The sequence below is a fragment of the Pyxicephalus adspersus genome, chromosome Z, assembly GCF_032062135.1.
Source record: "Pyxicephalus adspersus chromosome Z, UCB_Pads_2.0, whole genome shotgun sequence".
Taxonomy (NCBI): domain Eukaryota; kingdom Metazoa; phylum Chordata; class Amphibia; order Anura; family Pyxicephalidae; genus Pyxicephalus; species Pyxicephalus adspersus.
In genome coordinates this window covers 46189290-46214068 of record NC_092871.1, presented here as the reverse complement: position 1 = coordinate 46214068, position 24779 = coordinate 46189290, and the positions used below count along the sequence as shown (strand labels likewise).

Here is a 24779-nt window from a genome sequence, read left to right as displayed (position 1 = left end):
GCTGGATGAGCACAGGGGGACCAGGTAAGTGAAAAATCTCGGGCTTAACCATCCTTGCAATTTTTTTTTGCCCGAGCGAAGGCCGGGCTTAACTGCAAGGAGGTTAAAGTAAAAAATTTTTGTTTGTTAGTGTTTTTTTTTTTAAGAGCAACACTTTAAAAAAAAAGTGTGCAGCACCACACCCCTAATTCGCAACCCTAAATAAATAAGAGCGCAGAGCCTCTGAGATACCTACATCTTGCATCCCAGGAGGCTGTTGGCTTCTTGGCATCTCGGGCATGCGCAGGGGGAGCCTTTTATCAATAGGTAAAAAAACCTGCCCAATCTACGTCACCCGATCTTGCGCCTGCTTAGGGCAAGATCAAGTGATATAGTAAGGAGAGAGAAGAAGATCTAGGCGCCTGGCGCTCCCGCTGCAACGGGCTGAAGACGGATACCAGGACAACGTGGGACCCCAATGGAAGAAACCTTCCAATGGATTGACTGATCTGCGGGATTGAAGGTTAGTGTGATTTTATTGTTTTGGGTTTACTTCCGCTTTAGGAAGCCAATTTCAGGTTTGCTGGATCACCCATAATAGACTATCTTCTCCAGTTTTAGCTTTAATAAATCAGGCCCAGGGAGAAGGTGCACAAAGACATTGAGCTTCCACACAGACCTCTTCCTTCAACCCACTGACATGGATGCCAAGGCAATAATGCAGCAGTATTTATTTTCCAACTGACACAAATAAAGCTGCATTTTTTCCTTAGGGTGATGCTATAAGCCAGGACCACCAAGGGGATTTTTTTTCCTTCAAGTGACAGCACTAATGCAGGAATGTTCCTTCCCCACACTGATGCCTAGGTGTTTTTTTTCTTTCACCCTATATTTTACAGCAGGAAAGTTTTTGTGTGTGACTTCTTCAATTTATTATTTTGTGCCACTATCAACACACAATGTAGTTAAATGGGTGCAGAAGTCAGAAATATCCATTGCTGAGCCCTTTATGTTGCTGGTCAGTGGAGGGAAGTGGAAGGAGTAGTAAAATCTGTGAGGGATTGCAACCTTTACCAACTCTGCTCAAAGATTAAAAAATGTTTTTGCTAAAGGTGCACTTTAAAATAATACAATACTGTAAAGAATATTTCAGGTTCCTGGCATCAATAATATAATTTATGATGCACGTTCATGTGCGGTCCCTTTACAGTAGGAATGTCGCATAAATTCTATAAAGAGACAGCTGGGATGGTCACTTGCCAATTCTTTTTAGGAATTAATATTATTTCCCTAGGGGTGAAGCTTAAATCAATTATCAGCGAGTGATTGTTTTGGGTGAAACATTTACATTGATAAACTGAAGGTCATGATAATGTTAACGTAATCCACAAAGTTTTCAACTTTTTTTTTTTTTTCATATCCACCAAAATTTGACCTAATGTTTAAAAAACTTGCTTCATTTGTTTTTATGAATCACTTTTTTTAAAGTCCCTATTGTAGGTTTTTGTGGCTTTGTAACAAGATCTGCTCAACTTCACCTGGGAGGGTAGGGACCACACACCCCCCCTCAATGTTTAAAGGAACCTTACAGGCAGATGCCTCTTTATACCTTGTTTGTGCATCACCTAAGGACTTTTATAAACATCAGATTTGCTGGAAACTATGTTTTATGATAGATTACAAACCGGGGTGGCCAATATTTTTGCAAAGGGGGCCAAATTTGGTTAGGTGAAAATGTGTGGGGGCTGACCATTCAGTCTGACATTCTTTGAACCATTAACATTAAATTTACTATGAACTATTTTATTAAATTTTTCTTTTTTTTGGTTACAGTCGCCATTTTAGAAATGAGCTGGAAAGGATCACACAAGGGTCACGTGGCGATAGTGCGGCCACAGGTCCACTTCTTCAGGAGGGGAGATTTCTCATGATTTTGGATGTAAGTAAAAACATTGTATATGTTTAATTCCAACAAAGTGCTCTGCACGGAGCTCACACTGACACCGGACACTTTCTTGAAATCAGAGTAGGCGTGGTCTGCGCGGGTCACGCACGGCACGCGTCCACTACAAACATAGGGGATTCCCTGTACACAGCACACACACACGGGCCGCATATTATTGACTTGATGACAGATGCTGCGGGCCAATGAAAACCTGAATACGTGCCGCTATTGGCCCGTGGGACAGACTTTGGACATGCCTGGTTTATAACATTACATGAATAGGCACTTTACAAACAAATGTTCGGTTCTGTGGGGAGGGAAGAACAGAATGGGTGGGGAACAAAGTGCTGCAGCATCCCCCACAGAAAGTTACAGCAGTTATCAGTGGTTGATCATTTATTAATTTTCCAAATTTTGTCAAGCAACCAATATTCATGTTAGATTTTCAATTATTTACCAGGCAATCATTGTTTAACTTTATTGGAGACCAGGAGAAACCCTTCTCTGCCTAGAATCTCTCTCGCTCATGTCACTAGTGCTAGCTGGGGTTAGGGGGGTGTTGTGCCCAGCCACCTAAAAACTGCAACTGTCTGCCCTACATGTGACACAAGCATAGGGGGACTGATCTGAAGTTTTAAAAGAAGTTAAAAGGAGAGTTTTGGAGGGGCCTAATATAAGCTGTTTTTGCACAACTGTGCTGGGGCCACAACATTGATACCCATTTCCATAGCAGATCGGTAAATGAGGAAGTGGAAGTGAGTATGTTTACAAGCAATTACTGCACCACCACCTTGATTACACAGTGTAACCAAGGGTAACTGGAATCAAACGCTAAAGGAGCAAAGAAGTTACTGTGAGGGCAAGGCTAGTTAAATCAGAACTAGCACCTAAACTAACAAAAATGACACAGATATAAGCCTAAATAACACACACATAAAATATAAATTTCTAGTATTGTTATGGCTTCCTCTCATCTTCCTTTTTTTTTGGCAGCCCCGTAATAACACACAGCAGTCAGTCTTATATCTTTGTGTTGGCCGATGTGACATCACCTAAAGAAAACTAATGACAAGCAGAAGAGTAAACAGACATGCACAGGTGAAGTCCATGTGTGGCCACAGGATCACAGATGTGCTCTGAACCTATCAACTCCCAATCCAGCAGCCTCCGGTGTGGCATCCTAACATGAAGAACCTCAATCCTCTTGTATGTCAGAGGCCAAAAAGCTTTGTAGGAAATCATGGGATAAGGCCAATTCCTGCTTGATTCCAATAGGGCATCCACAACTGGGCCCTGCCTTAGAGGGAGAAAAGGTGTGATAAGGGAGAATGCTGCTTCTGGACCCAATCATTCTACAGGTTCCACAAGAGAGCAGTCACTGTCCCTCCTTGCCTTTTCTCTGCACCTCAGGCTGGAAAAAAGTTTACATGAAGATTGAGGACATGGGAACCAAAGTTAACACTACAACTTTTAAATCTGGTCCCTTCTGGGGCATAAACTAATCAGAGATGATAAAAACTAAACTTTATATGATATATGATCTTCATCTTGAAATTGATTAAATTAAAATTTTAAAGCCTTGACTGAAGGTAGACCTAATGGCCCTGATTTATGAAAGCTCTCCAAGGCTGGAGAGAATACACTTTCAGAAGTGAAGCTGGGTGGTCCAGAAAACAGGGAATGGACTTTTAAAAATCATTTGCTATTTGCTAGCAAATGTTTTGCATCCTAGACCAGATCCATTTTAGGTTTGCTGGACCACCCAGCTTTACTGATGAAAGTGTATTCTCTCCAGCCTAGGAGAGATTTCATAATTATCCATTCATAATTATTTTTCAATATAAAGGTAAAATGCACTCATTTACTACTTTAGCAGTAGGTGAAAAAGTGCTGTCTGACCTTGGCGTTGTATCACCTACATCAAATGACTCCTGCAAAAAGAGATCTCTTATCTACAGCTCTGCTGTGCTTTAAGGCATCAAATTCCATTAGGTGACATAAAAAGGCTCTCTGGTATAGAGTATAGGTGTTTCTTAGAGAGAGGTCAGCGTATCTGTGACCCTTGGACCTGGATGGGTCAGTTTTCTTCTATTTCTCATTTTCTAGTTTCTAGTGATAACCTTGCTGTGGTTCAGGGAGTCAGCCTGTGTCACTGTTTGAACAATAATATTTGCTGACAATATCCAAAACCAAGTGGAGGGTCACAAGAAGACAATTTTGCAAACTCTGACTCTAGTAACTATCAGAAGGATCAGTTAGGGCCTTTGCAGGAAATAGAAATTTAGGGATAATGGTCAGTACAGTGAAATCTAGAACACTTTTGCCTATGTACAAAGTGGCACAAATGATGGGGTGGGCTCAAAGACTTTTAAACGGTTGACAGGTATTATTTTTATTATTTTATTATAATTATGCAGATCGGATCTGCTCATTACTAGACAAAGTGGAACAAAGTCTATTTCTATCAAGTCACAGTCAAGTTTTTTTGTTTTTTATGGACAAAAAAGCGTTTCAATTTTTCTTTCTCCCTATCCACCAGTCTAAAATCTGTTGAGTGAACATATGAGCAGATCATTCTCAACCACAAGTGGCCTCTGGACAGACACATTTTTTTAACTTGATAGACCTGCTTGCATCTCCAGTTATGTCCAAGTGCCAGCAAAGACTATGGAAATTGATTTTTTTTCCCTACTCCTTTTATTCTTTCTTGCCAGGATTAATTTTTCCATGGCCCTTAGCAGCATTCTATCCCTGACTGCCTGGGACCAAATGCTAATTTGCTGGAAGGCAGAGGCTTCTGGCATCTGGTTATTCTTGGTGGTGGCAGATATGACCAAAGCTTACAAACATCTATAAAGGGATGCCACAACATATAGAAAGTTTTTATTGTATAGCAGAAATCAAGGGTTTTCTTGGTTAACCCATCACCAGCACAGGTTCCAGAATGTTCTACATTCAGCTTCAGACGGGGAACTCAGGGTCAACTTGTAAAGGTCCAAGTGTCACCCCCCACAACCACCAAGAGGGTGTTTGTGGGGGCCTTCTATCCAGTCTAGGTCTGCTCAATAAGAAAATGGACTTGGAAGATGAAATTCTTGACTTATGGTGACCATGACAAGCATGGTTTCAGAAGTATGCACCCTCTTGGGAAGGAGGCAGATTGCACCAATCTTCCGGAAATGTATTTGCATCTATTATTGAATGTCTTGTTTAAGGTCTATCCTGTGTATCACTCCAACTGAGAAATAATTTTTCAGCATGGAGACACTCGTTTTCTGAAGGTTCTCATGAAAATGAGGAACAATTTCTCCATTTACCTTCAAATAAACAATGATTTGATAGTTGTGGATGTTCTAGTCAGCCTCTCTAGCAGTCCTTTATGGAACACAGCAGTATATGTTTTAGGTTTGCATTCTAGGGTATTAATACCATGAGGTATGCTTACATCATGAGAACTTGATTCCACTGCAGGAAGTCAAGAGACATTCAACTAAGGAAGGGGCAACTTAATAGACTTCATTTTCAGAAGTATCTACGGAAGTGATCTGTAATTAACCTTTAGCTTTAGAGGTTGGAGCTTCAGCCACCTAGGGGCTTCCATTTGACAAGTGAATCTAAAGAGTAACTTTGTTTCCGTGGTGTTTTGTAGTTTTCATTTCTCCCTTTATGTTTTTGCTTGTTACATCCCATGTGTACATGCTGTCAGAAGGAGTGTCAGGAAAATAGAAAAATGTTTTCATACTTTCTTGTAATTTTCCTTTCCTGTAAATTCCTCCTGACAGCATGTTTCCCTCCCTTATCCTGTCGCGAGCTTGTTACAGAACACCTGTATAGGAGAGGGAGGTTACTTTTATTGCTTTGGTAAACGGGTCCTGTGGAGAGCAAGGGGAGGAGATTACCCATGTATGCATGCTGTCAGGAGGAGTTTACAGGAAAAGAAAATTACAGGTAAGTATGACAACAATTTTCCATTGTTCTCTTCTTACCAGGCCCAGAACCTTCTTTGATATTAAGGTTAATAATAATCAGGAGCTTCACATAAAGGACCCTTACCAGGAAAATCTCTTTTTATTATGTCTGCTGTTAGACTCTTTCGGCTTTTTAGAGTAGATCTTTCTCTGAGGGATCTTCTTTTATTCTTTTGTGACTGGCAAACTGTCACACTTACCTGTTCCTCACTAAAGCACAGGCATCTGCGCATGCAGGCAGTTCTGAACCTGAGCGTGCCTCTGTTTCCAAGCTTTATCAACTCCGTCCATGCCGCTGGCCAATCAGAAAATAGGCTTTTTACCAGCCCTGACTACTTAGCTAGCTCTCAGACTCCATTTTGTGTTCGTGCAACAAGGCATGTCTCCTTTGTGTCTCCATTGTGCCGAGCCCTTAGTTCTGTGAGCTAGTTGCTGTATACCTGCTGCTTAATCCAGTGTTTCCTATGTCCAGCTCTTGTGTTAACCCCTCGTTGTCCAGTGTGTTTGTTCCCAGCCAACTTCCCTGTGCTGTTCCTGTGTTCCTGTCTGTCTGTGGATATCCCTGCTTCTCCCCTGCCTCCTGCTGTTTCCAGTGTCTCCTGTGTTCCCTGTGCCTGTAGTGGCCCCTGTGTCCTTGCTGTCTGTCTCCTGGATCCCTGGCTATTTACCCCTGGCGTGTGACCTGACCTCTCCTGCTTGCTGCCTGTCTCGACCCAGGTTTTCTCCTGCCTGGTGATGTGGTACTGTGCTTGCCCACCTTGGTATGCCCAAGAACGGCAACCTGGCCGTAACCAGCGGCGCAACATCCTCACCATCAGAGGCTCTGGAGAAAACCTGGTTACGGCCTGGACTCTGTGCCTTGGCCCTACTGAAGGCTCGCACCACCTCCATAGGCCCCCTAGTGGTTCTGTCTCTTCGTGCGTGACACAGACTTGATCAAGTCACAAATTTTTTGATTATTATTAATTTTTTAGTTAACCATCTATGTTTTTTGTGTAACAACATGTGAATATAACAGAAGCAGATTTATTAGTGCCTGAAACATTACAGATGTTATTTTTGTGTGTATGAAAATATTACAATTGATCATATTACAAAAGGAAACCCTGTCAATCTTGAGACAAATTCTACCTTTATTAGGCAAGCCAAGGAAAAGATTCAGCCAAGGAAAGATTCATTTCCCTCATAACTTGTAATCTAAAATTCTTGGCAAAAATTCTGGCACTTAGACTTTCTTCTTAGAATTCAGTACTCACATTTTGGTTTGCATAGATTCATTTGGAATTTGGGAGGCAAACCATGCTTTTTTCTCACCTTGAATGCTTTTGGTTTTGGTGCATTTGTTGAAATACCTTTTGTGTACTATGAAATAGTCCTAAAGCCCAAACTTCATGCCCATTTTTAGAGGTACCAGAAAGGGCTGTCCTCTCTCACTTCTACTAATTGAGTTGGTCATGGAGCCTTTGGTCATCAACATAAAATCTAATTCTAGTATGAAGGGAATCTGGTGGGGAGAAGTAGAATGCAAAAGTATTCTCTTTGCAGATAATGTCTTGTTTTATTTGACATCCCCATTTTCTAATATTCACATTTTTTTAAATATATACCTTCTCCAGTATCTTGAACCTACAAATAAATAATTCTAAATATCTTGCTGTTAACATTCTGCATAATGATACAGCCAAATTACCAAGTACCAACTTTAAATTCTAACATGGCTCCCACTTGCTTCCTTATTTGGGAATTATTACTGATCACTTTACCAATATTATCACTTTACCCTCTTTAAGCAGATTCAAGCTGACTTGATAGTCTTCATTATATGGTCTGAGAGAAATTATTCTTTTAAGATGAATGTTTTACACAGGCTTCTTTATCTGTTTAGGTTACTTCCTGATCTGATTCATACGAGAGGCCTCCTGGACATACAAAATAAGCTACATAACTTTGTTTGGGGTGACAAGAAACATAAATCTAAATAAATAAAAAGAGCTCTCTGTACCCCTAAAGCGTTGGGAGGGGTTTGGGGTACCAAATCTTTTTTTTTCTATCAGGTGGTACAAATTGCACAGCTGGTGCATACAACTAATCTCAAATTAACTATAATAGGAACATAATAGGTCCCGCTTTATCTTCCTATGTATAACTTTATTTTCTGTTAGTTTGGGATAGGGAAAGGGGCACTTTTCTGTTGCTGTTATCTTTGGTCACCCAAGGTATAGTCACTCTTCTTTTTAATAATGGAAAAATTAAGGTTTGTTGCATATAGGTGATTTTGTGGGAGGAAAGTAGCCTTGGGTTGCATAACTTTAGGGTTAACTATGATATTCCCAATTCAGAATTCCTCCAATATGTATTATTGCCTAATTTGTTAAAAAATAGTTTGGGCGCAATTATCTCTCCTTACAAGTGATTATTTTAAAATGGTTGTGCTATTCTAATACCTTGGCTAAAGGTTTATCTCACTGATTTACAACTCCATCCCTTCCCCTAAACATGAATTTGGCTATATGAAATGTTGGGAACTAGATCTTCACAAAAGTTGGTACCTACAGGTGTGGTAGGTTATTGTGGATAATTTATCCAAAGGTTTCATGTATTGGGGCCTTGAGGCAGTGTCCCAGAGTTTACAGTTTCTGGATAAGGATCTTCAATTTGATATACTCAGTTACCTGGGTCTGTTTACCCAAAACACAGAAACATTTATTACTTCACAAATTTTCTTTTCCTGAAAAGGCAAATAAACAAACAAAGTTTAATTGCACTTTAAGCTGAGTTGAGACTAGGATAAGCAGAGTTGCCAAAAGGGTCACTCCAAAATCAACTTGTCACACTTACCTCTTCCTCACTGAAGAGCAGACGCCTCTCTCCTGTGCATGCAGGCAGTTCTGACATTGAGCGTACTTCTGTTTCCAAGCTTTATCAATTTCGTCCAATGCACTGGCCAATCAGAAAATAGCCTCTTGACCAGCCCTGTCTATTTAGCTAGCTCACACACTGGACTTAGTGATCATGCAACGTGTCTCCATTGTGCTGAGCCTCTAGTTCTGTTGAGCTAGTTCCTGTTCACCTGGTGCTTAATTCAGTGTTTCCTCTGTCCAGCTCCTGCGTTAACACCTGTCTGTTGGTTCCCAGACAACTTCCCTGTGCTGTTCCAGTGTTCCTGTCTGTCTGTAGATATCCCTGAGTCACTTGTGCCTCCTGTTGCTTCCAGGGTCTCCTGTGTTCCCTGTGCCCGCAGTGGCCCCTGTGTCACTTGTGTCTGTCTCCTGGATCCCTGGAACTTGATCCCTGGAACTTGACCCCTGGCGTGTGGCCTGACCTCTCTTGCTTGCTGCCTACCTCGACCGGGCCTTTCTCAACTATCCTTCTGCTTTATGATTTGGTACCCTGTGTTTTCCACCTTGGTGTGCCCAAGGACCGCAACCTGACAGTAACGAGTGGTCATGTCTCTCCAGGCGTGACACAGCTCATATGAGCTATAAATGTTTGCATATACATTCCTTACAGTAGCAAATTTGGTTTAAAACAACCATAAAATAATTTCCTGTTAAGAAATTAGTAATGATATAATTCACACTACATGTGTTGCCATAAACACAAATTCAGAGAAATTGTCCAACAAATTCCTATTACTAACTGATATTCCGGGCAGTGTCAATCTCCTGGACTTTCTGTGGGCTCAGTGGTTTCCCCACTGACCCCACACAGCTACAGGACAAGGTAGGACACTGACAAAGAGGTTAGAAAGAGATTCTCTTGTATGGAATGAACTAGAAAAGACATTAAAAAATTACATTAGCTAAAGAAAAAAGCAAGAGAGTCAACAGAAAAGTGTAACAGTGATGACAAGACTCGATTAAACACACAATTTCTTCCCAGATGGCCAACCACCATTGATGCCAGGGACCTGGCTGGTATCAAACTGAACCAGATTAGTGGTATATCCACAAACTCATTGGGCCGTCTAGCTGCTGTACCTACCTAATTAGCTTACTCAATTTTAAATGCTTGTTTTGCTGATTTGCTTCAAAGAGAGCTAAAAACTCCAAACTCACTCTGTATCTTAAACAAGTTTTCCAAGGTCCAGGTTATGGATTGAAATGCATAGAACATACACTAGATGAGACTGTATTTCACACTTACCTCTTCCTCATTAAAGCGCAGACGCGTCTCTCCTGCGCAAACGAGCAGTTCTGACTCTCGGTGTGCCTACGCTAGCAAGCTTTATCAGCTTTGCTGGCCAATCAGGAAATAGCCTCTTAATCATCCCTGGCTATTTAGCTAGTTCACACACAGCACTCAGTTATTATTATTATTATTATTAATAATAATAATAATAATAATAATAATAAACAGTATTTATATAGCGCCAACATATTAGGCAGCGCTGTACATTAAATAGGGATTGCAAATGACAGACTAATACAGACAGTGATACAGGAGGGGAGGACCCTGCCCCGAAGAGCTTACAATCTAGTAGGTGGAGGAATTTCACACACAATAGGAGGGGAGATATGTAGTGGTGGAAAGTAGTGATGGTTTTAAAAGACAGAAGAAGATGGGTAGGCAAGTTTGAAAAAATGGGTTTTGAGTGCTCTTTTAAATGAGCAGAAAGTAGGAGCAAGCCGAATAGGACGAGGAAGACCATTCCAGAGAGTTGGGGCAGCTCTGATGAGGTTATGAGTGAGGAAGTCATAGGTCAGTGGAGGAGTGGAGAGACTGGCTGGGGGAGTATTTTTTTACCAAGTCAGAAATGTAAGTGGGACAAAAACTGTGTGGGGATTTGAAGGCAAAGCACACGAGCTTGAATTTGATTCTAAGGTGAAATGGAAGCCAATGGAGAGAACTACAAAAAGATCCAGCAGAAGAGGAGCCGAGGGAAGGATGGATGACTCTGGCTGCAGCATTCATGATGGATTGTAGAGGAGAGAGTCGGGTTAGTGGAATACCAGAGAGAAGGATGTTACAGTAGTCCAGATGGGAGATGATAAGAGCATGTACAAGGAGTTTGGTGGTCTCTGGGCACAGGTAGGGGTGGATTTTGGAGATGTTGCGTAGGTGAAAGTGACAGGGCCTGGAAATGCTCTGAATATGGGGGGTAAATGAGAGGGCCGAGTCAAAGGTGACACCAAGACAACGTGCCTGAGGGGATGGCCGAATAACAGTGTTGTTAACAGTTAGATATTTGTCAGGGGGAGATTTGGAATTTGTGTGTGTGTGTCAGGACTGAGGGGGACAGGTCGTGCAACGTGTCTCCATTGTGCCGAGCCCCTAGTTCTGATGAACTAGTTCTTGTTCACCTGGTGCCTAATGTATTAACCCCTCGTTGTCCAGTCTGTTGGTTCCCAGACAACTTCCCTGTGCTGTTTCAGTGTTCCTGTCTGTCTGTGGATATCCCTGAATCACCTATGCTTTCCTGTATTCCCTGTGTCCACAGTGGCCCCTGTGTCACTGGTGTCTGTCTCCTGGATCCTGGTAATTGACCCCTGGTGTGTGACCTGACCTCTCTTGTTTGCTGCCTGCCTCGATCCCAGCCTTTCTCGACTATCCTTCTGCTTTGTGATTTGGTACTGTTCTTCATATTGCCCACCTTGGTGTGCCCAAGGATGGCAACCTGTCAGTAACCAGCGGCGCAACATCTTCACCATCAGAGCCCATCAGAGCCCCCTAGTTGTCCTGTCTCTCCAAGCATGACACTGTACTCATAGTTTCTCAGGATTATGTGTCTTTTCCACATTGGAAAGTCAGCTTGAAGCTGCTTTAGGTAAAATTTAGGATGTTGAATATTGCTTCCTAAGATTCAATTTCCAGATTCACAGCTTACCAAAAGGTTAAAAAAGCTTGTTTTCTAATAGTGATGATCTTCATTTGGAAACTGTCAGGATTGCCTGGCAACACTTTTGGCTGAAGGACCTCCTCAAGATGTAAATGTAAAACATCACCTCTGTCAGACCAAAGAGAGCTAGAGGTAGACAATGTGGTTCTGGAAATCGGGGGTCAGCTTAATTAGATCTTCACTGACATCTCTCTACCATCTGAAAGTGTCAGTCGCTTTGACAAAAATAACAAAAATTCGAGTTGTCCAGTTTAATTAGTTTTTTGGATCAATATAATCATCCAGACCAGGTGTGTTTCCTACATAACAGTGTATCAGTATTAGTATCAGTATCAGTATTAGTATCAAATGATTCCCAAAAATTTAATCTTTTCAATCTAATTGGGATTCTAGTTGGCACATAACTGTTAAAATTCTTTACATTACCTTCACAAGCTGTTTGATAGCCTCTCATGGGAATACCTCTACTTTACTTTACTGAGTGTGACAGGGTTTGGACCCTTTTCATTCAACTGCCAACTACCTCCTTTTATTATGCTCCATCTGCTCAAATTTCTATGAATGGGTATGAATACACACTAGTGGCTATCCAATTAGGCACAAGATGAGGCTGTCCCTTATCACCTCTGCTATATGCATTGGTTGGCAAGCAGAATTTGTACTAATCCAAACATTTAGGGGATATTCTGTGGTTTGGAGCATAAATGTGTCCTGTTTGCTCATGACATGTTAGCCAGTAGGCCTAGCCAGTAGTCCGTTCCGACCTAAAGCAAAGAATTTTCAGACGTTCAGACAAATTTAGACAACTCTTTTATGTAGGGTAAAAATTCTGTTTTTTTTTTTTTTTTTTGGTGCAACACCCTTTTAAAAAAAAAAAGGGGGTGCAGCACCGCCCCCTAATTCTCAATTGCCGAGACCAGGGGTCATCAAACCTTTTTTGACCACTAGGGCATTTCAGGGGTGGGCAGGAGCACACTAGGCCGGACTCTCTCTGAGTCCTGCCCTAATGGCTCCGCCCCCACCAGGAATGCCCCCTGAAAGGCAATTCCCTCTCCTCGGTATGCACTTCCACCGGGAAAAAATAGGGAACATTCCCTCTCCTCCATTTGCATTGCGGAGGAGAAGGAATTCCTTTCAGGGAGCCACAGAAGGAAGATGCTCAAGAGCCGAATGCGGCTTCAGTAGTTTGTCCCGGCCTTATCCCGCCCCGCAACCCGCAGGTCTAGAGTCGCTTTAGGCCGGATCGGCCAGGGGGCAAACTACCAGCTAGGCCGTATCTGGCCTAAAGGCCAGAGTTTGCCAACCTCTGGCCTAGGTGATCGAGAATGAATAGGAGCGCAAAGACTCCCTAGATACCTACGTCATGTATCCCGGGAGGCTTTTGGGCGCTCCTTCTGCACATGTCTGAGCATCTCGAGCATGTGCAGAAGGAGGCTTTTTGCGCAAATAGAAAAATTTGACGATCTCACGCATGCGCAGTGAGATCTGCAATTTTTTTTTTAATCCTATGTCACTGGATTTCGTGCCCCGGTCGGGTGATGTAGGATGAAGAACCTGGAAGAAGAAGAGAAGATGGCGGCGCCCAGAGCACTAGCTCCAGGATGAATGCCAGGATGTCGTGGGACCAAATGCAAGACACCCCCATATGGATCATGCTGCCCTGCAGGATTTAGGGTGTGTATTTTTTTTTTTTTTTTGGCAGTTTTGAGTTTAGTTCCTCTTTAACAGCTGAAGCTAAATTTTATACAAATAACTGAGTTCTTTATACTTTGTAATACGTCTAAAGTCTACACCAAATAAATTCTGCCCCAAAATGAGCTTAAGCTAACCCATACTGGTCTGGGAATCCTAGGTTATAATTTTTTTTTTATTTCTGTAAACTGAACAAAGCATGAACAGCTCAATGTACAATCTTGGCATGATTTCATAGCAGTATGAAGTAGCTCCCATGTACATTAATATTTCAGAAGTTACATCATTTCAAACTTATTGAAAGACCAAAGATCCTGAATTGGAGGAAGACCAGGAGAAGATGACAGCCACAATAATGAGGAACATCACAGCAGATGTAATACTAAAAAGGGGCACTTTGCCAGGTAAGTCTGCAAACAGCAGACTTGATTATTATGGCAAAACCCTTGATGCTGGTAGCAGAGTTTAATTCCACTTTAAAATTTTATATAACAAAGAAGTAATATAGTAATAAAACAATGTCTTGCAAAGTCTTTAAAAAAAATAACATTTAAAATTGTGCAAAATTAAAATTAAATAATCTCACCACTAACAAATGAGAACTACAAGCTTTTAGGGTCTTCTATGCTCTAAAAAATGTTGTTCCAAAAGACATGATAACAGGATGAGGCTGTATAGTTTTGTTTTTTTTTTCTATGGTTCAACCATAAGAATACCCAGCCAAAGCTGGTTTTACCATAAGACATATTCCTATAGTTAGCAAAGAGGCAGCAGCTAATCCCTAAATTGACCATAATTTTATTTTTAAATATCATTACAAATAGTCATCTTTTATAAGGTTATTTAAATGTTTTCACAAAATCCTAAGCCTCTAAATCATCACCTCTAAAAACACTTCAGTAGTGTGGTCTCTTTTAGAGGTATCGGATTAAAATGCTGTAGTAGAAAGGTCAATGTTCCATTACATTGTAGTGTATTGAGGCAAATCATAGTTATCCTGCATTTAAATGGCATTTACAAAAGCATTTAGTGATTTGGAACCTCTTAAATATATAAACACCTATATATGCCAGTCACAACACCTCTGCACAAACAATCCAAAGTATATCTGTTTATTTTTTTTACAACTGTGTAAACTGGGTTGGTGGGCATATGCTATAAAGCATATCGATCTACAAAAATGACTGAGGTGCTTTGACAAATATTGTGCATTCTAATGTTAATTGTTTGCTCCAGGCTTGATATGTGCTTGGGTAGCCTAAAGTTTTTGTGTTGCAGGTATAAGAAAGGAACTGTTAGTGATAAGTTGCTAAGCAGGTAAACATGGAGATTATTTAAAAATTAGCTCTGTTGCCAAATGTTACTTCCAGAGATGGATAAAGACAGAATGGGGTCACAGGCAGGATAGCAGTTTTGTCCATTTTCCTTTTTGTCCATTTGTCTTTAGTGGCATGGCCCCTTATCAGACTCCAACTGTCTACAAGAGTACCCCTAACTAGAAGGTACCAAAAGTTGCACATCTTTGACCAGCTCCACAATGCTCCTGGTTTACCGCAGATACACAAAGGTTGTAGCTAGGCCCCCTGGACTTCCACAGTGTCCTAGGATCCTGCCTAGGCTGTTGTGTGCATTTACTTGCACTGGATGCTTTTTCCCTCACTGTTCTTCTCTTTTAGGGTAGATTTTGCCTGACCCTCTGACTGAAATTTAAGACACTGTAAATTGCCATATCTGTATGTGTGTCTTGTTTAAGTGGTTTGTTTACTGGGTTGCAGAAGAAATTTTACACTTCTATAGCTGTCAAAATTCTAGGGCAGCACAGTGCCTGAAACCATTGACGTTTCTTCCCGCATTGTTATGCTCTTTGCAAAATATCCAGATCTTTTGTGCCTTTTTTTTGGGGAACCTGAAAATTTCCAATATATAAAAAATCTGCCTCTGAGGAAGGATTCAATGCTATAATTTCCACCTTGGTCAAATTACTGATACAAATTTAATATGTTATAAACAGACCAAGATTTTGTTTTATAGAAAAATCCACATTTGTTGTGTGATCACCAATCAAACCATAACTAATTAGAGCCATGAAAAGAGGGCCTTTGCCGCCCCAAAAATTGTGTACATTAGTGTTATCATTCATGAAGCAGTAAAATTGAATCATTCGGTACAAAAAAAAAAACATTGGGTGCTGGGAATATTTTTTTTTTCAATAATTTTTATTTCGAAACATTTTTCAAAAAAATAACAACATACAAAGAAAAATAAAAGAAAGGAATATGCATTTTGCTTTTACAATGGTACACAATATGGAAAAGACACAGAGTAAGTGTATCCGGACTTCTCTTTATACAAAACAGCTTAGTATTGTCTCTCCGGGTCAGTGGGTAGGAGGCCATATAGATACAGAGGTGGGTGTATCAGACAACCACCTAGCTGTAAGTTTAAAAGTCTAATCGTGTCACCTAAGTTCTACCCCAATATGGGGTAGAGATCCAGGTCTGTGATTTAACAAAGAAATATTTTGCATTTACTTAAGGCTAAAAAAGCATAACAATAGGATAATACAACACACTAAGGTAAGACAAACACAAGGGGAAGGTAAAAAAGGGGAAGGGAGGAGGGGGGACCAGTATTTAGGCGTAAATGCACCTAATACCATTCATAGGTGCAGGCGAAGAGAAAGACTCCCATTAAAATGTGTTTATAGAGCAAGAGAGGGACATCAAAATCTCTGGGTAAATAGTGCTCTATCCACGGATCCCAAGTTTTCCGGAAAACCGGTATATTATCTTTCTGTTCACCTGTGCCACCGTGGGAGTACCAGACCACAATGCTTTTGATAATGTCTGCCACGCAGCTGTGAATACAAATCTTAAGAGTTTAAAATAGAGGTATTCAGATGGCGCATCATATAGATCTTTGCGTATACCCCTGCCCAAAAGAGTATAAATCATTTGATAAACTCCCATCCAAAATATCTTAATTTTGGGGTACTGTCATCAAAAGAGTGCCTGCCATTCCACAGCAAAGAAAACAGCAACCAGAACAGCCAGGGCGGTCCATGGCTAATTTAGTGGAAACCATATACCAGCGGAGGAGAACTTTTTAATTGGCCTTGTTGAATGATACATTGGGGATCATGAGCTGCAGTTTCCCATATTTGCTTCCATTGTGCCTCATTCAGTGTACGCCCAATGTTTCCCTCCCACATATGGCAGTGGGTGTGAGTATCCGGCAAGAAGTATGGATCGGTAGACCAATGAGAGTATTCCCTTACCCAGAGAGTCTCTAGCACAGACGTGTTCGTAAGAAGTGGAGCTCAAGGGAGACTTAGTATATTTGAAAATGCTTTGCACATAATTCCTAATTTGCAAGTATTGAAAAAATTCAGAGGCTTTGTGAGTAACTCAAATAAAGTCAAAGGAGCGTACCCCATTCAATGTAACCATATCTCTGACCCTCCGAAATCCCTTTGAAATTCATAATGTAAAATGTTTAGGTTCATCAAATCCTGGCAAAAATGCCAGGTCATGGGTCAGTTTGACCAGTGCCGTGTGTGGGGACATCAAGTTACATGAGTATTTATCAGAGTTCCGTACCCTAAGGGAATGCTGAATAATGGGAACATCAATATTTTTATGTAAATGCGGAGAGATGTGGAGCATTGTGTCAATAGCAATGGGAGAGATCAAGGAAGCTTCAACCGAAACCCACAAAAAAACATTCGAAGCAAGGTGATATGCTGCCAAGGGGGCCAGCTGGGCTGCTTGGGAATAATAGTAAATATTAGGGCAGCTAAACCCATGGGAAGATACAAAATACGCTCAGCCACTCTGGGTCTGCTGTTTCCCCAAATAAACTGGGAATATTTGTATAGATGTTTTTGTATATGAGGCCAGTTGTTGATCATTGCAGCATCCCAACTACTGACTAGTTGCAGTCTGCTGTGTGATAGAAATATGTTTATTGCTTGTCCCCTGTACACAGCACAGCTATGACTGCCCATTGCAAATACATTGATGTATTATTGTGTATGAGTGTTGTATTTAGAATGTATATGTAAATGTATATGATAAACATTGGATCCCTGTACAACCATCACTTCTCGGTGTAGAATGGAGGGAAGTGTCATCAGGTGGGAGGGGTGGGAAAGGAGTGGGGGTTCCTAGTTCCTCCCCTTCTCACACTCTCATTTGCCCCTCCCCTTTACTCTCAGGGCTACACAGTGCAGTAGGGGCCCCTTAAACAGAGTGGCCAGCCTTAGCAAGTTGTAATGGACGTCGTGCCCAGCTAAATGGCCTACTTTACGGTCTGGTTTCCTTCTCCTGGCTGTTCCATTATACTGGAATGAAGGAGGCCGCCAGTGCTGTCGGGATTTGTAGTCTGTGCTGGTCGATTTGTTCCTTGTCATCCAATAGCATCAGACTACAAGTTCCAGTTGCCATTGCGTGTAGAGAGCATGCGCGTTTTCCAGTCGGTTTTGCTCTATTCTGCTGGTGAGGCGCTGGAGGGACGACAAGGCGGGCGTCAGAGCCCCGGGGAAAGTAATCCATCGTCCTCACTCTTCCCAGAACATCCCTCATTGTGTGTGTGAGTGTGAGGGCTCCGGGAGTGGTGGGGACACAGGGTGGCACCTCTACTCCCCCTCCCCGCTATGGTAGCTGCCGCTTCGGCCTTTGTGCAGGCAGAGATACAATGTAACAAAGCGGCCGCGGCCAGGACTGATACATTGTATCTCCGGAGGAGGGGGGAGGACAGGGGACCCTGGCCGCCTGAAGGAGAGGGGGAGGGGAGCCTGGGTGCCAGTTTTCAGGTAAGAGCTACTAAAAGGAGGGGGGAGGGTTGGTGGTGGTGGTAACATTATTATTACGGTGGGGACAGTCCGCAGGTATCAACAACTACAGGGGGAGTGTGCCGAGACCAGAGACCCTCTGTGCAGATAGTGGAGGGGCTTTACATCGGAAACCATTGTGCAGCCACTGCTGTATGTACAATTTATTAACAGCTGTGTATTATTGTTATATTGGGGTATTTACTAATCATCCCTGGGGGCAGAAATACTCACTGCCCCTGCACCGAGTAATGGTAACCCCACTGAATGTATAAATATTGCAATGCTCAGTGTACATCCCATTATTTTATGTAGGGTGATGAGAGGAGATTCCTGCTTCAGAATGTATAGGTCACAATGTATATGAATATATCAGAATGTATAGGTCACAATGTATATGGGATATATGTCAGACTGTATAAGTGTATAGGTAAGAATGTATACGAATATATCAGAATGTATATGTGGATATGTCAGAATGTATATGTGTAAATATTAGAATGTTAATAACAGAATGTATACATGTATAGGTCAGAATGTATATGTGTAAATATCAGAATGTATATGGGATATATGTCAGAATGTATATGGGATGTATAGGTCAGAATGTATATGGGATGTATAGGTCAGAATGTATATGTGTAAATATCAGAATGTTTATTATGGATATGTCAGAATGTATAGGTCAGAATGTATATGGATATATGAGAATGTGTATGAGATATATCAGAATGTATATGGGATAGGTCTGAATGGACTGCCTGTGACAGATCCATGTATGTGCTCACTATTGTTTACAAACACTCCCACAAATTTAACTTTAAAACAATGCCATGGAGCAAGTAACATAACAGCAATATAATCAGAAAGAGAGAAAAAGAAAAAGTATGTTAACAACAAACATTGAATTTATAGTTAAGGAATACAGATTGTTAGCAAATTAGTAGTTCCATAAATAAATAAGCCTTGTATTTATTCTAGTATTTATTGTTACTGATCTTTGTGAACCCTTTAGGGCATCCAAGCCTATATAAATTAAATATAAAGGTAATTAAAGAAAGGGGTTTAGAAACAGGAAAGGTGGGGAGGGAATAATCAGGTCGCATGTCAGCCGATTATTCAGGGCATTTTGTATCATATTAAACTAAGTGTATTATTTTTTTTTATTATTAAACAGGATTTAACAGGAGGGGGGATGATGATGAGTTCTGTTTTATCCAGGTTGAGTTTCAGGAATCGGTCGGACATCCATGATGAGATGGCTGACAGGCAGCATGAGACCTTATCCAGGACTGAGGGAGACAGGTCAGGGGTGGACAGATTTATTTGTGTGTCATCAGTATACAGATGGTACTGTAGCCAAAGGAGGATATGAGACTACCGAGAGAGGAGGTGTACAGAGAAAAGAGGACCGGTCCAAGGACAGACCCTTGGGGAACACCAACAGGGAGGAGAGTGGCCGAGGAGGAGTTACCATTGAAAGAAACTTGAAAGGAGCGGTCAGACAGATAGGAAGCAAACCAAGAGAGAGCAGTGTCACAGATACCAATGGAGCGCATGATTTGTATTAGAAGGGGGTGATCAATAGTGTCAAAAGCAGAGGAAAGATCAAGGAGTAGGAGCAGGGAAAAGTTGCCTTGAGTCTTAGCTCTGATGAGGTCATTGGCCACTTTAGTAAGGGCTGTTTCAGTGGAGTGGGCAGCTCTAAAACCAGACTGCAGGGGGTCAAGGAGAGAGTTGGTGCTCAGGTAATGGTTGAGTCTTTTGTAGACAAGGTGTTCAAGAAGTTTGGAGACATATGGGAGAAGGGAGATAGGACGGTAGTTAGAGGGTAGGGAGGGGTCCAGTGAAGGTTTCTTTAGGATAGGGAGAATTATGGCATGTTTAAAAGGTGAGGGGTATTTACCAGTAGAAAGGGAGAGGTTGAAAAGTTCGGTTAGGGCAGGGGCCAGGGTAGAGGAATGGGTACGGAGTAGATCAGAGGGAATTGGGTCAAGTGGACATGTACTAGACGGAGATGATGAGAGAAGAGTTAAGACTTTGTCCACAGTAACAGGGCTGAGGGAGGCCAGTGATGATTTACAGGTGGAAGGGGTGGGTATGGTTGTAGTGTAAGGAGATATATAGTCAAATTTTTAAAAGCAGAAATTGTTGATATGTGCCTTTCCCAGGGTGTGTATTGCACATGTGCTGCAGGCTTTACTGGATTTGACCTTCCTAGGTGACCCCTATGTTTAGAAACCCCTTATTTTGACAGAGGCTAAACTTTTCTAAGTTTCACTTTGTTTTCTGTCTCTGGAAGAAAATGTAATTCATCCAGCTCAGCAAGGCGTGGTAGTTGCCTATGTTGCCTAGTTTGTTGACGCTCAACCCTTTTCAGCAGGTGTCTCAGAAAACTGCTCCAGTTGTGAATTTCTTTGTGTTATGTTCAATGTTCAGCCCTCCTCCTCCTAAGATAACCTAAACTTTTCAACCTGTTCAGGGGCCCATTTTAGTCTAGGATGTTGCTGCTGCTTATTACAAGCACTGAAGAACAGCCAGCTTATATTAAGTTGGCAGCATCTAGACAAAATAGCACTTTCTTTGTCTTGTATCAACCTCTAAAAATGTTCAGTAGTTTCTTACCGATTGTTATGTTCCCCACTGTTTATTGCATATCACTGCAAGTACCTTTTTGTGTAGTTATGAAAATGGTCAGAAATGCTTCTCTACTACTAAACATAATAGAAAATGCATTGGTTTGTTTTCAGCGTGCCTGATTGAAAACAAACCAATAGATTTGAGGAAAATGCACTGGGGTCCCAGCCATGGCATGCTGGCATTTTCCAGTGGCTGTGATGATGATACTGTAGTGTGAGGAATTCTTGTAGGATCTTCCAATGTCATTGTGACCTTTTTAAAGATGAATTAATGGTATTACTCCACAAAAGTACTTTTTGACAAGCTCTTTTTTAGATTAGGGTAAAGATATTAGATTTTTTGGCCATGTTTGGTATATTTTATTAGATTTATAATTAGGTATGTTATAGAATATTTGTATGGCAATTGAAAATACATATTTTCTCTCCCATTGAGCCCAACATACCCCCCCCCCCCCCTCAGTTGTAGTTGTACCCTGCAGAATTCACCGCCAGAGCGTAGCTGGACGCTGGATCCCCACTGCCAAATATTTGACTATGACTCCAGCCTTTTGATTTGTGGTCCATCTGGTCGCCACATGGTAGGAGCTGTGCAGTCATTGGGCTAGCTTTTCAGAGGCCGCTTAGGTGGAACGTGCTGCTGTAAACAACGGCTTGCATGCCACCTGACTGCAGCGTGCTGCTCTACTAGCAAAACTAAAAGCGCAGGAATTCTTTGAAAACCACGGGCCAGACAAAATTGCTTGTCAGGCAGCTTCCTAGCCCACAGTCTGTATATTGAACATTGGACAACCTAGTTTTAGACTCTAGATTTTAGAATCTAGTTTTAGATTAAAAAATAAGCACTACCTTATGCATACAGTTTTACTAATGAGTTTCCAATTTAAAAAAAAAAAATAATTTAGGGAATTTGTGGGGGAAAAGGATTAAGGTTAGAGTGGTACAGGGATATAATAGAAAAACATACCAGGAGTTGGGTAAAATTTGACTTTTTACTTGTGCTATTACCATCAGGTAAGTTGTGCTTGGTACCACTGTTATATTTTGGCTGAACGGTTGTCTTAGTATGAATAACGTTTTTGCTGTAGCTACAAAAACGTTTGCCTCCTGCCCAGTTTAGTAATATTGTTTGCTTTTTTAATTTCTATTTATGTGGCCATATCCTAAACATTATTTAATTTGGCTAATGAGATACTGTATTTTATTAAGTGTTAAAAAAAAAAACAATTTATGTGTATTGGGCCACCTATTTTCCCAGAGGTTGATGAGTGCCTTGGTCTAGTAAAAATTGGACTGGTTCTCAGTTCTATGTTATGTCTAGCTCAAAGAAATCCTGCCTCAGTTGTTAAGCTTTTTGGCCCTTTAGTGGTATAATAGGCTTTCCAAATAAATGGTCAGTGGTGATTAACACAATTTTTATTATTTGATTCTGAGGAATGGTTGTTGTTGGACAAAGGCAATATGGTAAGGGCTGTTCCCCCGGTTGGAGGGATATTTAGAAAAGCCCTAAAGAATCTCTTAACTGACCCGATCCTGGTATTCTTTTGAGTATTAGTCGAATGTAACAAAAGTGCTAGTTTCCAATTTGAATCTCATTCCAGTTAGATTCTATGTTCTATCATTCCTGCCTCAGCTATGCCTCCCTGAGAGAATAGTACTGTCCCAAAAAAACTGGTGTGTTCACGTTAAATATTGATTTGCTGTGTCTTAAAGCCCTAACTTAGGGTGGTAAAGTGTCTGATTGTACACTGTTGCTAAGTTGTATTGGCACTGACATAAAAAACGGCTATTTATTTGCCCTTTCTAAATACATGACAAAAGTGTTGTAATGACAAGCATATTCTAATATTTTACCTGGACATTATGTGTTATCATTTACAATGTCAAATAAGAATTGTTTCTCGTTTGCCAGGCCGTTACATAATAGTTCAGGAGGGAATATGGTGTTTGATTAGCTACTTCTGTCACTCCTCTGGGGAGGTAGGATAAATGTTAAGAATTATCCCTCTTTTGGGGAATAAGATCTTGCTTTTGTTTTCACCTTTAATTAGACCCTCGTATTTTTTTTTTCAAACACGCCCACATATTTATTTTTTAATTTTCACCTGGAATTTAAAAAGGAAATAAAAAATCATATATATATTTTCAGTTTCTTGTACACTTCCTCTTTAAATATTAGTCCGTTCATACTCTTCACATTTCCACTTTATCTGTTGAGTACTCATGCAGCAGAATCCACTTTTCGGTATGAAGTACCCTGCTGCTTAAAAGTCAGAAACCAGAAAGTTTGAGAAGAAAGTTTGAAATGAGTCTGTATTTAAATGTTAATCTAAAGGTCTGTTTTAAGTCTTGCTCTGTTAGATAAGGCTTAAAGAAGAGAGAATCTTGCTCTGAGCTCTATCGAGTACCATTCATAGAGCCAGAACTTAGGCATTTGTATGGTTTATTACAGTGTTTCTTAACATTTTTAACATAGAGGAACCTTTGAAAAAGCTTAGGTCTTCAGGATACCCTTGCTATAATTACTATATCCACAGTACATTAGTGCAGCGGTCGACAACCTTTCGGACCTCACGGACCACTAAATTCATAATTTTAAATCCTGTGGACTATTTTTTTGAATTTTTTAAAAAAGTTAAAATTCTTTTGTAAATAACGATCTTCCTAATGGTGCCTGATGAGGACTGTGGAGGGCTCTGATTCACTGATCATCATTTATGGTTAAGTGAAGTATTACTATTGATACTATTATTTGGTATTATTAAAGAAATGCAAAATTTTTGTTTGCTTTTTCTCACTCATTATGGGTTTATTTCATTCCAATCTAGGACCAAACAAGAAATTATAGTTATCAAAGTCAAACTATTTGATGCCATTAGGTATAGCAGGTAAAGAAAATACACAGTTAAGGTCATACTCACCTAAAAGAGCACTTGAGAAATAAACAAAATAAAACAATTGGATAGAAATCTGTATTGGTGGGAGCAGGGACTACCTTCTATCCAGTAGCATGAAAAACCCATACCACAAGTAATTTTATTTACTTTTCCAAAAGTAAGTTGTTTTACAAGGATATTTTTTTTCTGCCCAGACAAGAATGATTGTTTTATCTTGATCTCTGCTTAATTACCCTAGTCACCCTACCCTAGTCAATGTTATTAATGGAAGTCCCACACATTGTATATTGCCATTTGTAAACAGAAGTTTCCAGCGAATTTGATTATTCATTTGTCTGCTTGTAGCATTATAACCTCTGCTTTGTACAAACGTTCTCACAGTAGAATTTTTACAAGTTGCTGGACATCATCAGGAGAAAACTAAGCAATAGCAGAGTTGTGTACAGAGATCAATCCCACTAAACACGTTGGATGAATAAAACCAACTGAAGTGATGTGCCAAATTACCATATGCTGCATTTTTCCCCACGTAGAGAAGTTTGTCTTTGAATGTGTGTGTGTCTTTTTCCTTGTGAAGTCTTCTTGTGCCTTGTGTTTCTTCTTATTTGCGTAACCATGGTGGGATAGCAACAAGAGAAATCATGGTGTGCAAAATCACTAAGAAGAAACTGCAGCAATGAATACAGCTTACAAGGTTGTGTTTTGTGTGCACCGTGTACTGGCTTACACGTGTGCAAATTCAAATATCATCAGATATTTTGTTTGTGGTATTTGTAACTATATGGGGTTAGATCCCCCTATGTTTGTATGGTTTGCTAAAATCCTAGACTCCAGCAGAAACCTATCTACCTTCTATCCAGTAGCATGAAAAACCCATACCACACTATTTTTAAAAGGAATGGATCCAAAAGCTATGAGCCCTTTTTATAACAAGTTTGACATCACATTTCTCTAGTAAGTAAATCTGAGTTCCCAGGGGAAAGGTTGGT

At 40.7% G+C, this 24779-nt stretch overlaps 1 protein-coding gene and 1 long non-coding RNA gene across 6 annotated transcripts in view; both read left to right on the top strand.

Moving 5' to 3' along the window:
• The window catches only part of LOC140344079 (uncharacterized), a 7184-nt gene extending 3689 nt beyond the window's left edge, over positions 1-3495 (top strand). The window contains exons 2-3 of the long non-coding RNA XR_011923481.1: positions 1813-1918; positions 2918-3495. This is a non-coding gene — a long non-coding RNA (uncharacterized lncRNA). The remainder of the gene's footprint in view (positions 1-1812; positions 1919-2917) is intronic.
• Positions 3496-17747: 14252 nt separating this feature from the next.
• The window catches only part of BRD3 (bromodomain containing 3), a 39852-nt gene continuing 32820 nt past the window's right edge, over positions 17748-24779 (top strand). The window contains exon 1 of one of the 5 annotated variants that reach the window (XM_072431122.1): positions 17748-18013. The gene's annotated coding sequence lies outside the window, so the exon portion shown is untranslated. Of the gene's footprint in view, positions 18014-18217; positions 18237-24779 lie in introns of those variants that run through there. The other 4 variants (XM_072431119.1, XM_072431118.1, XM_072431121.1 and 1 more) reach the window with 4 other exon arrangements.